A 12,099-nucleotide genomic window follows, 5' to 3' on the forward strand; every position below is an offset into this window, starting at 1 on the left:
AGCTTTTTTACTTCTTTCTGTATATGTCCAATTGAGTTTTTGAATGATTGTTTTGGTCAGGAATTTTTTCCATTTCACTAATTTTTTTAGTGAATTATTTTCTTTCAATTCACAGATCCTACTTTCTTGTGTTCTTTGTCTTTTCAATTCATGGATCCTACTTTCTTGCAGGTTCTTTGTCTTTTCCAAATCACAAATCCTACTTTGTGAGTGAATTCTTATTTTTTCAATGTATTTCAGGAAGTTGTTGCTCTCTTGTAAGGCTTCTCTTTCCTTTCCCCATTTTCTTCTAACTCTCTTTTGAGACTTTTAATGGCCCTCTTCTATGAGAGCATTCTGTAAGGAGGACAGTCTGATGCATTTTTGCTGTTTGAGGTCTCTTCAGGTTTGCTGACCTGTCTTTTTCTGCATAGAAGCTGTCGATTGTTCTTTTCATCTTTTTATTCATGTTTTAAAGCCTTAGGTGGTCTCCTAGGCAAGGGGTTACCAGCTTCCTCTGCAGAATAGGGAGAGATGTAAACCGATTTCTGGCTCCAAGGTTGGGTGCTCGTGTGAGAGTTTTCCCTTCCCCCAACAGGAGGTGGTTCAGCACTGGCCGAGCTATCAAACTGCTTAGTAGGGCTGGTGGATTATCGATTGCCCTCGGCTAGGACTAAGTGGTGAAATGTCCCGCCCAGGCGGAGCCTCTTGTGGGACGTGAGTATTAGCAGCTGAGCTCAGACCACAGAACGCAGACAGCCAAACCTGCAGTGTCTCTGCCTGATGCAAATCGCCCTGGAAAAAAAAGCTCTTATGGCTAGCCGAGCCCCCCTGCGCAGATTGAGGCTAACCCGTCGTCCTCCTGCCGTGCAGGATCACAACTGCCCAAGGAAAAGCCCCCTGCGGGTTGGGGCTGCGCGCTTGTGCTGAGATCTTGCCTTCACCCTCGGTTTGAGACTCTCCTCGGAACCTAATTTCTCTCCCAGTCTGCGCCTTGATCTCCCCTGGCCCGGAACCAACCTTTTTTCGAGACTGCGATTTTTTCGGCTGGTGTTGTTCTACTTCTTATCTTTACGAATTGTAGCAGTCAAGACTATTTTTGAGGCTTGATATATTATTGATAAAGAGGGTAAGAGAAGAGCTTAGAAAGACACGTGTGTCTTCTCCGCCATCTTGGCTCCGCCCCCCGATTCCTGAGGGTTTTCAAGTCCTGCATCAGTTTCATTAACAATTTTTGATGTCATGAATCAAATTCAATAACTGCCATGCTCTTTCAATGGTGGCCACAGTCAGTAATGGAACCATCCAATGTTTCTTGTGTCTTCTCCTTAGTTTCAAGAGTCTGCTCTGTCTCTCTCTGATGGACAAGGCAAGTATGGCTCATTGATACCCATCTGATTCCTTCTCCATCTGTACTGTCAGGTCCCTTCCATTCACCACTTCCTGGATCTCTCATCACCTGGCAATTATCTAAAGATAGTGGAGCTGCTCGCACTGGACACTGCTCTTCCGGTGGGTTATAAAACCTGTCTGCTGGAGCCAGTGCATCTTTGTCAAAAATCAAGAAGTAAATAAAGAGCTAGATTTAGAAGTTCTCTAGGGGTACCTGTGGCTACCCCTTTGTTTTGTTTTTGGAGGAGGGTCTTAATGTCTTTTTTCTCTCTCTACTTTGGCCTTCCTTGAGAATTAAAGGGTATCCAGTGGTTGAAAATCTTACCCCTGTGCAAAAGTGTGCAAAATGTTTAGAAGTATAGGTCATTATCTATTTTTATTGCTTGTGGCACACCCATAATTGCAAATGCTTGGATAAGGAATTCAGTGACCATTCGGGCTGTCTCTTTTGCTGTTGATATTACAAAAGTAAATCCTGAAAAGGTGTCTATTACAATATGGATAAAAGACAAATGATCAAAAGATTTATAATGGGCACATCCATTTGCCAAATTTCATTGGGTCTCAAACCGCAAGGGTTCTTCCTTGGAGGGGAGCTAAGGGTGTGGAAAGGAGGAAAGGTTTACTATGCTCCTGATTCCTCTCTTGTTATCCCTTTGAAAACAAAGCTCAAGAGTGATGATATTTAGAATGAGATTCTTGGGCTACCTGAAATAAAGGAGTATTGGCCAACATGGTTAGAAGGCTATCTGACTTTGAATTTCCATCAAAAATAGGCACTGGAAGTCCCATAAGTGGACATCAAGATAAAATCTTACCTGGATGTTTTTACTTGCTCTTGGTTCCTTAAAAACTGATATAATTTGAAGTACAGATTTTATTTGGTTTGGGAAATCTTTGTACCCACCTACTGAATAAGCTGAATCAATATTATATTTACATCTCTTGGATAATAAATAAAAGAGCTAAATGATTGCATCAATTCATTCTGCTGAGTGGACGAAAAGGTTTGACTACTTTCTTTTGTTGTTAGAGGCATCCACAAATATTATGTTTGGATGCATCTGTAAAGATAGTTCATCCTTTAAGAGGAACTTTAGCAAATTTTTCTTCCAGAATCCATCACCAATTGTGTAATAGTCTGGTTATCTTTAATGGAGACTTATGTGTAAGATTTGGAACTATAGACAATAAAATTTGCCATTCTGGGATGGTTTCACAGCATACATTAACTTGTGCATTGTTATAAAAGATATATCTTGTCAGGTCTTATCCCAGATAATTGTACTGCTCACTTAATGGCCTTTAGTAAAATTCTAGCCACAAGCACTGGGTATGGAATGAGGCTTTGAATAGTCAGCTTTGTACTGGGAGGTTCACCCACTCTATCACACTGTCTCTTTGATGAAGAACTGCTGTGGATGCCTCTTTTTGAAAACTGACATTTCCAAGGGTTTTTGAGTGACTCTTTCAACCACATTGGATAAAACCAGTTCAACTTCTTTCAAAGCCTCTTGAGCTTCTTTTGTAAGCTAGTGTGGTGAGTTTAAAACACTGTCTCCCCTTAAAAATGTCATATAATGGTTGTAATTGATAGGTAGTCAAGCCTAACACTGGATGCATCCATTGGATATCTCCTATCAATTTCTGAAAGTCATTTTTATTTGCTTTGCTGTTTAAGGAAAGTTTTTTATTTAAGCACCTTGGGTATATTTATATCCCAAATACTGAAAAAGACGTCTTTAATTTTCTGGAGATTCTTTGTAGTTACTTAATTTATGATCTTTTTGAGAATGCTTTAAATTTGCCTTCGATGTAATATATCATCCATTAATGTAACCAAATAACTTTTGGAAATGCTTTTCTTACTGGAGTAAGAGCAGCAGCAACATACATTTGACACATAATAGGGCTGTTTTTCATTCCCTGTGGCAAAACTGTCCATTCATATCTTTTATAAGGCTCAGCTAAGTTAACGCTGGGCACTTAAAAGGCAAATCTTTTCGTATCCTCCTTATCCAGAGGGATAGAATAGAAACAATCCTTAATGTCCTTATATAACCCAAAGAGGCTATTCTCTAGGCAATTGAGTAGGAGATGGAAGTCCAGGTTGGAGAGTTCCCATAGTTTCCATCTGCTCATTTATTTTTCTTAAATCAGTCAACATCCTCCATTTTCCAGATTTCTTTCTTACAACAAATACTGGGACTTAACAACAAATTCAAGGACTTAAAGAAGGTTGTAAGTGTCCTTGGTCAAGTTGCTCCTGTACTATATGTAATAAGGCCTGGATTTTATTGCTAGCTAAGGGCCACTGTTCTATCTACACTGGTGTATCAGTTTTCCATTGAATAAGAACAGGTGAGAATGCTGGCAGGCCTTCAACAGCAGCCCTGCCTAAAAAGCTGAAGTACTCAATTGTAATCCTAATTGTTATAAAATGTCTCTTTCCCACAGATTGATGGGGATTTTTTCAACTATAAAAGGAGTTAAAAACTCTTGTTTCACCTTCAAAAGTCCACCTCAAAGGGATAGTACTTACTTTAGCTGCTATTGATCCTCCTACACCAGATTGTATGATGTGTACCTGTGTCTACCAATCCTTTTAATGGTATGCCATTTACATAGATTGTGAGCATAGGTGCCTCAGCTGTAATAGCTGCAGTCCAGAGTATTCCTGGATTCTGCTGCTTGGAGTCAGAATCTGCGCAACTATCATCAGATTGCTTATTAGGAGTCTGTATCAGTAAACCTGATGCTACTACTTCTCCTGGTTGATAAATCACACATTATCTACCTGTATTAGTAAATGGGATATTATCTACACATTCCCCAGTTCCCCACATCAGTGTATGGATGGACACTGTTTTGTAAGTACTCTCAGGAGGTGAAATGGTCAAGCCTACTGTGCCTGGAGGCAAGGGATCCATAGGCTGGAGAGGAACAGATTTCACCTCTCCAGGGGATAGCTCAATAGTCCCAGCAGCATACAACTCTATTCTCCCCAATTGTAATCCCTTTCTCCCATCAGGTTGCTTCTTGACTGATTGATTATGTAATCCCTTTCTCCCATCAGATTGCTTCCTGGCTGATTGATCATGTCAGAGTACTGAACTTCTAAAGACTCTTTGGGTGTAGCTTTGGCTGCCATCATGCCCCAAGTATTTTTTGCCTTGGGCCCTGGGGCTGAGCCCTTCATTCCATTTCCCTAAATCAGTCTACATTTTGATGCCTAATGGAAGTCTCTGTTGCATTTTGGATATGGGGTTTTGGGTCTTGTTCTCCCACACTGATTTCTCATTCTGTCTCTATATCAAAAATGAGCTTTCAGATGCCCTAATTTACCACATTGAAAGCATTGGTGAGTCTCTCTGGAAGTCCCTTGCCAAAAGGGACTTTGTCTTCAGATCTTGGGAAATCTGCACCATAGTGTGGGTATAAAAGGTATTTGTGCCCACTGTGGCATAGCGTCTTATGATCTCATCTAAAGGAGCATCCTTGCGTAGTCCTGGTATAATTCTTCTGCACACCTCATTAGCATTTTCTTTAACAAGTTATTTTTTCATTATCCTCCCCCTTCTCTTCCTCTTTCTCCTCATGCTTCCTCATCTGGATGTTCTTAAAACTTTTCTTTTTTCTAGAATTGTGGGATTCTTTAAGGCCAATTGTATTATGTTGTATATATAGAATGTTTCCTTAGAAATTGAATCAGGACCATTATCATTGTAATATTCACTTAGTTGCTCTCCAACTAATTTCTAATTATCTGCCTCTAATTCTTCTTTCTTGAAAAACCAAGGGGATGTGCATTCTAATTTTTCTAAGATCCATCAATCTGCTGTTTCCAAGTTACAAGCAAACCTTGCCTCTTTATTAACCTAAATATGCTTTCTATACAGTTTACTAAGGGTAAGGATGAGGGAGGTTCTTTTCCGAGTATCTGCCTTATTTCAGTCCTTAACAAAGTTTCTTGCTTATCTATTTTAATACTCACTGTACTTCCTGGTCACAGGGACTTCTTTACTGAGATTACAATCAAGCTTCATGTACAAGTCCTTAGTTCACATTGGGGCACCAAATATAATGTCCAGGCTAGCTCCCTGGAGTGCCTCAGGATCAGTCAGAGTCAGGATCAATCAAAATTCTTGGTCTTTAGAGGGAGAAGTGAAGGAGGCAGGCAAGCTGCCACATGGTTTGCCAAAGACATATCCTAGATTCTGGAGTCTGGATTCTCTAGTACTATATCAATCAAACTCCCAAGAAACTATTTTACTGACCTAAAAAAAAAATAACAACAAAATTCATCTGGAAGAACAGAAGGTCAAGAATTTCAAGGGAATTAATGAAAAAAGCAAACGAAGGTGGCCTAGCTGTACCAGATCTAAAACTACAATATAAAACAGTGGTCATCAAAACCATTTAGTACTGCCTAAGAAATAGAGTACTTGGTCAGTGGAATAGGTTAGATTCATAGGACAAAACAGTCAATGACTATAGTCTTCTAGTGTTTGACAAACCCAAAGACCCCAGCTTTTGGAATAAGAATTTAGTATTTCACAAAAACTTCTGGGAAAATTGGAACTAGTGTATGGCAGAAAGTAGACTTGACCCACACCTAACACTGTATACCAAGATAAGGTCGAAATGGGTTCATGATCTAGACATAAAGAATAAGATTATAAACAAATTAGAAGAACATAGGATAGTTTATCTCTCAGATCTGTGGAGGAGGGAGGAATTTGTGACCAAAGAAAAACTAGAGATCACTATTGATTACAAAATAGATAATTTTGATTACATTAAGTTAAAAAGTTTTTATACAAGCAAAACGAATTCAGACCAGATTAGAAGGGAAACAATAAACTGGGAAAACATTTTTCCAGTTAAAGGTTCTGATAAAGGCCTCATTTCCAAAATATATAGAGAATTGACTCTAATTTATAAGAAATCAAGCCAATTCTCCAACTGATAAATGGTCAAAGGATATGAACAGATGATTTTCAGCTGAAGAAATTGAAACTATTTCTGGTCATATGAAAAGGTGTTCTAAATCATTATTGATCAGAGAAATGCAAATTAAGACAACTCTGAGATGCCACTATACACTGTCGGACTGGCTAAGATGGCAGGAAGAGATAATGATGAATGTTGGAGGGGGTGTAGGAACACTGGATACTAATACATTGTTGGTGGAACTATGAACTGATCCAACCTTTCTGGTAGGAGCAATTTGGAACTATGCTCAAAAAGTTATCAAATTGTGCATACCTTTTGATACAGCAGTTTTTCTACTGGGCTTATATCCCAAAGAGATTTTAAAGGAGAGAAAGGGATCCACAAGTACAAAAATGTTTGTGACAACCCTTTTTGTAGTTGGCAAGAAATTATAAACTGAATGGATGTCCATCAACTGGAGAATGGCTGAATTAATTATAGTATATAAATGTAATGGAATATTATTCTTCTGTAAGAAATGACCAGTTTAATAATTTCAGAGAGTCCTAGTAAGACTTACATGAACTGATGCTAAATGAAATGAGCAGAACCAGGAGATCATTATACACAGTAACAACAAGATTATGGGATGATCAATTCTGATGGATGTGGTTCTCTTCAGTAATGAGATAATTTAAACCAATTCCCCTTGTACAGTGATGAAGAGAGCCATCTATACCCAGGGAGAGGACTGTGGGAACTGAGTGTGGTTCACAACATAGAATTTTTACCTTTTTGTTATTGTTTGCTTGCATTTTATTTTGCTTCTCTTTTTTTTTAATTGGTTGATTGTATTTTTCTTGTGCAGTATGATAATTATATAAATATGCATGCCTCTATTGGATTTAACATATTTCTACTATGTTTAACATGTATTGGACTACTTACCATCTAGGGGAAGGTGTGGGGGAAGGGAGGAAAATCCAAACACAAAATTTTTTTGCAGGGGCTAGTGTTGAAGAATTGTCCACGCATATGTTTTGATAAATAAAGAGCTTTAATAATAAAAAAAAATCTAAAAAATATACTGTGCCCAGTACTACTAGTAATGAGTTTTTTTTTTTTTTTTATTTGACATAAGTCTTGAATTTTAAAAATTTTCACATGTTCAAATGATACAACCTAACAGATCTTTGGGACATCCATGTAGTATTCTAAAACAAAAGATCAAATATAACATATAGCATCTAGTTATTAATCTTACCCATACACAAGTTAAATTAAAAGTTATCTTTCTTTTTCTGGCATCTTTTGCATTTACTTTCTTATTTGCTCTTAGTTCCTTTAGAATTAACTATTATCAGAAGTTCATCTATCACTACCTCTTCATTATATAAATTAGGAATTTTGGGTGATGTGATTTGTTCAAGATCATGTAGGAGCAGTCTGGCTAGAAGCAGACCCTTCTTTACTCTTTATTTCTAGAGTATATGTATAGAGCAGTACATTTTTCTATTTCATGATTAACTAAATGGAATACTACATCCTAAACCACATTACTACCCTGGTTACTAATCCAATTTTCACTTTCCATGTCATGCAAAAACTTCAGAATATTACTTACTGTTTGCTTTGACCACAGAGGCAAAGTGAAATAAATAAGCAAACAAAAAAAATGAGACTTTGGGAATGGAAATGCTTTTTTTTTTTTTGCATGGAGATAACAGAAGATAATATTGAGGAGTATGAATATCATGTGTTCCTATGGCAATCATTACCTACATAACTTAACTTCAATTTCTATATATCCAAAATGGATGCTAGGAAAACCTTAAATTCAGAGGATGTGGAAGTCAAATTGTTAACTCGGGCAAGTCCCTGAATCTGAATGGTAGTGTGGTATGTTGTATTGCTAAGGAAAAGATTTGGATCCTGTGCTATTCTCTCAGTAATTGTGATTTATCAAGAAAAAGTATAAAGAGAGTGATGAAATGTATGTAAAGGACTTTGGGGTTTTGGGGTGTTAGGTAAACATTAGCTATTATTATATCCCTTAATATCTTTGAAGCTCAATTTGTTCTCCTGTGAAAATAATGGGTTTATACTAAATGATATTTATGATCACTTCCAGTTCTAATATTTTAGGATTCAGGCTACCTTTTTGCAAAACAAATATGATAACATATTTATTAAGTGTATTATGTGAGGATAAAACACATATGCATATACATATACATATAAATGTATAAAAGCATTAGAATATTTGCTTTAAAAAGCTAATATGAACTTTTATTCATATTAGATTAACAAGATAGCCCTTTGGGCCTCAGTTTCCTTTAAAATTCTCACAAGAACACAGCTGGGTCTCCTGAATTTCTATAAAGAAAAGAGATTAAAGTGATTGCTATGTACTTTATAATATAAATGCTTAATAATAACCATATTCCCTTTCATTAAAATTGCATCACCTTCTGCAGCGTTTATAGTAAGAGCAAATTAGCTTTTTTTGACAATTTTCTTTCTCTTTCTTCTGGTGAAGGTTTAGGTAGATTCCACCTTCCATCTGGGGAAGTTAACTTGCTAATCAGTACTTGATAGGTCCAGTCTTTACCTCCTTGAAATGAGGGTAAAACTCCATTTATTCCATGGGGTCTACAATAAGCCAGTAGAAATCTGTCTCAGCTCCTTGTTTCTCTATATGCAGCACATAATGCTTAGGCTCATATAAAGTAGGTTCCTTAGGGGCATAAATGCCTATCTTTGGGAAGTACTGTGAACCTCAGAGACAGCCTTGTTATGAATAATAATTCATAAGATCATATAAGCCTTCTTGTATGCACTGTGTATTAAATCCCACTTAATATCAGCCTGCATAGTCATTTGTAGCAAATTGGAGGTATAGGTATGTGGAATAGCAGCAGTGATTCCAATTTTCATGAAGTCCCTCTCTAGCCAAGAGGAGAGAAACTTAATGCTATCCATTGTTCCTAAGCTTGCCCCTAAGAACTGCCAATGACAGCCTGCCAGAAGTCTGAAAGACTTGCACATTTTACTGGGGAGCTGAAAACTAAAAAAGTGGGCAAGTAGCTAGGGGAGGTCAGAAGATAAAACAGGTTATCCATCTTTGATCAAACCAGGCTTTTCAGTTGCAAAACCTCAAGAGGAATAGACACTGTGCAAACTGAAAGACTCAACTGAGGTGGGAAGCAAAGTTGGCAATAGCTGAGCAATTTTTTCCCCTAATTTTGGGAGAGATAGTTTTTTTTAAAGCATTCCTACACAGTTCCACAAAGATTTTTTTTTGAAGATAAAATGGCATGGCAGCTAATCAGGCAATAGAAATTAAAGAAATATGGTTTGCATTGGACTTTTGGCCTTTAGAATACATCTTTTAGACAGAAAGATACATATCTTTTATGACTAGCCATGTTTTTTGTAGGAAGAATAAGCCATACTTTAGGTGATGTCATTTAAAGATACACTGGGAATGTTTCTCAGTCCTCAAAAAGCTCTTCCAGAGCCCTGCAGGAAATTTCACCATTACAGAAGTACTTCTTTGGGCTATTCACTACTTAGATATTAAGGTTTCACAGAGGAAAGAAGTTTAGTATGATGAAAATAAAACTAGCATTGGAATGAAAAGATGTAAGTTTGAATTCCACCTTTATAACTTACTGATTTTAAAACTTGGGCAAAAAATGGAATCTTATTGTTTTGTTTTATTTGTTTTTATTTTTTTTTAACGTGCAAAATAGGTAGCATGATCATATCCAGGGTTTTGAAGAGGGGAAATTAAATGAAATAAAATGCATAAAGTTCTTGGCCCCAGAAAAACCCATATTTCACAGATTTTAGAATTCAAAGGATCCTTAAAGATTCCCTTGTCCAAGCCATTAATTTTATAAATGAAGAAACTGACAACTGGAGAGATTGTGACTTATTTGGAAGTCACACAGATAGAAGGTAATAGATTCAGTTTATGGGTCTGAATACTCTAATCCCAAATCCATGAAAAAAAAATCATATGACCTTAAAAATGTCCTTTCAATCTCTTGAATATATTTCCTCATAGGAAAAATCTGAAATAACTATTCACTAACTTCAGTTTGGCTCTATAAATTTTTTTAAATACCTTATAATCTATTTGTGAATGTAAATGTTAGTTCAGAGTTCATTGTGATTGGAAGGAAAGGGATTGGATAGATTTAGAATAAATGTTACTGTCCTTGGATGGTGAGGTGCCCTGGCCCACCGGCTGGTGAATGGTGCTAATAGAAGGGACAGGGAAACTGGAAAATTAGGAGGAATGGTATTTGAAGAAGTATTGAAAGAGAAGAGAAAGCATCACAAATAAGTCCTCCCCAATTTTCCTCACAATTTTACTTCATGTTAGACCTGCCTCTCTCCTACATTGGTACTCCCCTCTCTCAGATTTTCCATACAGAACACACATGACTCAGAGATATAATCACTTTGGGGCATTGTTCCATGTGGTGATGGCTGGACCACAGCTGGAAGGCTGTCTGCCCTGAGGTACTGACATATTTATGGGCCCTACAACTATTTCTGGGACTCCATTACTACAAAATCTCTTCTAAGGTGAAATGTATTTCTTGATACATACATTTTGCCCTTTTGCTTCCTACCTATAAAATAAAGCAAAGAAAATTCATTCCTAGAAAGCTGAGGAGACTAATCAGGTTTACTGGTAGAAAAGGTGATATCTTGCTTTCAGAATCGAGCAAGCTTTTTTTTTTTTTTCTTTTTTTTTGGCCTTTGTTGTCTTATATATTTTTTAAAATCCCCAATACAAGAATTTATTTTTTAAAGTATGTTAAAAAATTACCTCTGGGATCTGAAAAGTAATCTGTATGTTCTAAAGAAGATAGAGCCTTATGATTATTTTTGATGAAGAAATTTTTGTGATACTTGGGATGTAAGATGCCAGAGAAAAATGTCTTGTATTTACCTACACAGATCCTAAATGTTCCTCATGGGGCTCTTTTTAATTGAATCTCCATATGTCTCACAGGGATGCATTCTTCATGGAAGATTAGGGGGTGGGAGGAAGAATTAGCATACAACTCAGATAATTGAGCCTATAATGATAATTTATCATGACTTTGTTCTAAAACAACAGTCTGAATCCTCTTGCATCATCATCTACAATGAAAGAGTTTAGAATGTAAGGGTATAGCATATAAAAGTCTAAGACACCATTTGTAGTAACTAAGTTTATAAGAGGTCAATTTTAGGTTTATTATGTAGATACAGATAAGCCATTTATTGTGAGTTCAATAAATTCATTGCCACTTTGAATATTTTATGATGAGAGAGTTTAGTATTGGAAGGATCTTTGAGATCATCTAATGTTAAGCTGAAGAAACTAATGTAACCATAGAATCATTCTTCACCTTTCCTTTTTTCCTTACTCCTCTATATTCAATTAAGTGTTATTGATTACCTCTGTAAGCGTCTTATATCTATTACTTTATCCACATCCACTGAATTCAGACCAACCCTCTTCAGTTCTTGCCTAGATAACTGTAATAGATTCTTATTTGTTCTCCTTGATTTCAGTTTCTCCACTTTCTAAATCACAGGTCTTCCATGGGTATCCATTGTCTTTCAAATAAAATAAAAACTCCTCAACCTAATATATAAAGCCTTTTCCAATCTAGTTCTAGCTTCTTCCCACTCTTATTTAAAATTATTCTGGTTTCACCAAAAAAGTTAATGACATTTTGGTTTTCTTTGTGAAGCAGTGCTTCCAAGAATAAGAAAGTAGTGATC

The sequence above is a fragment of the Sarcophilus harrisii genome, chromosome 2 (assembly GCF_902635505.1).
Source record: "Sarcophilus harrisii chromosome 2, mSarHar1.11, whole genome shotgun sequence".
NCBI lineage: Eukaryota > Metazoa > Chordata > Mammalia > Dasyuromorphia > Dasyuridae > Sarcophilus > Sarcophilus harrisii.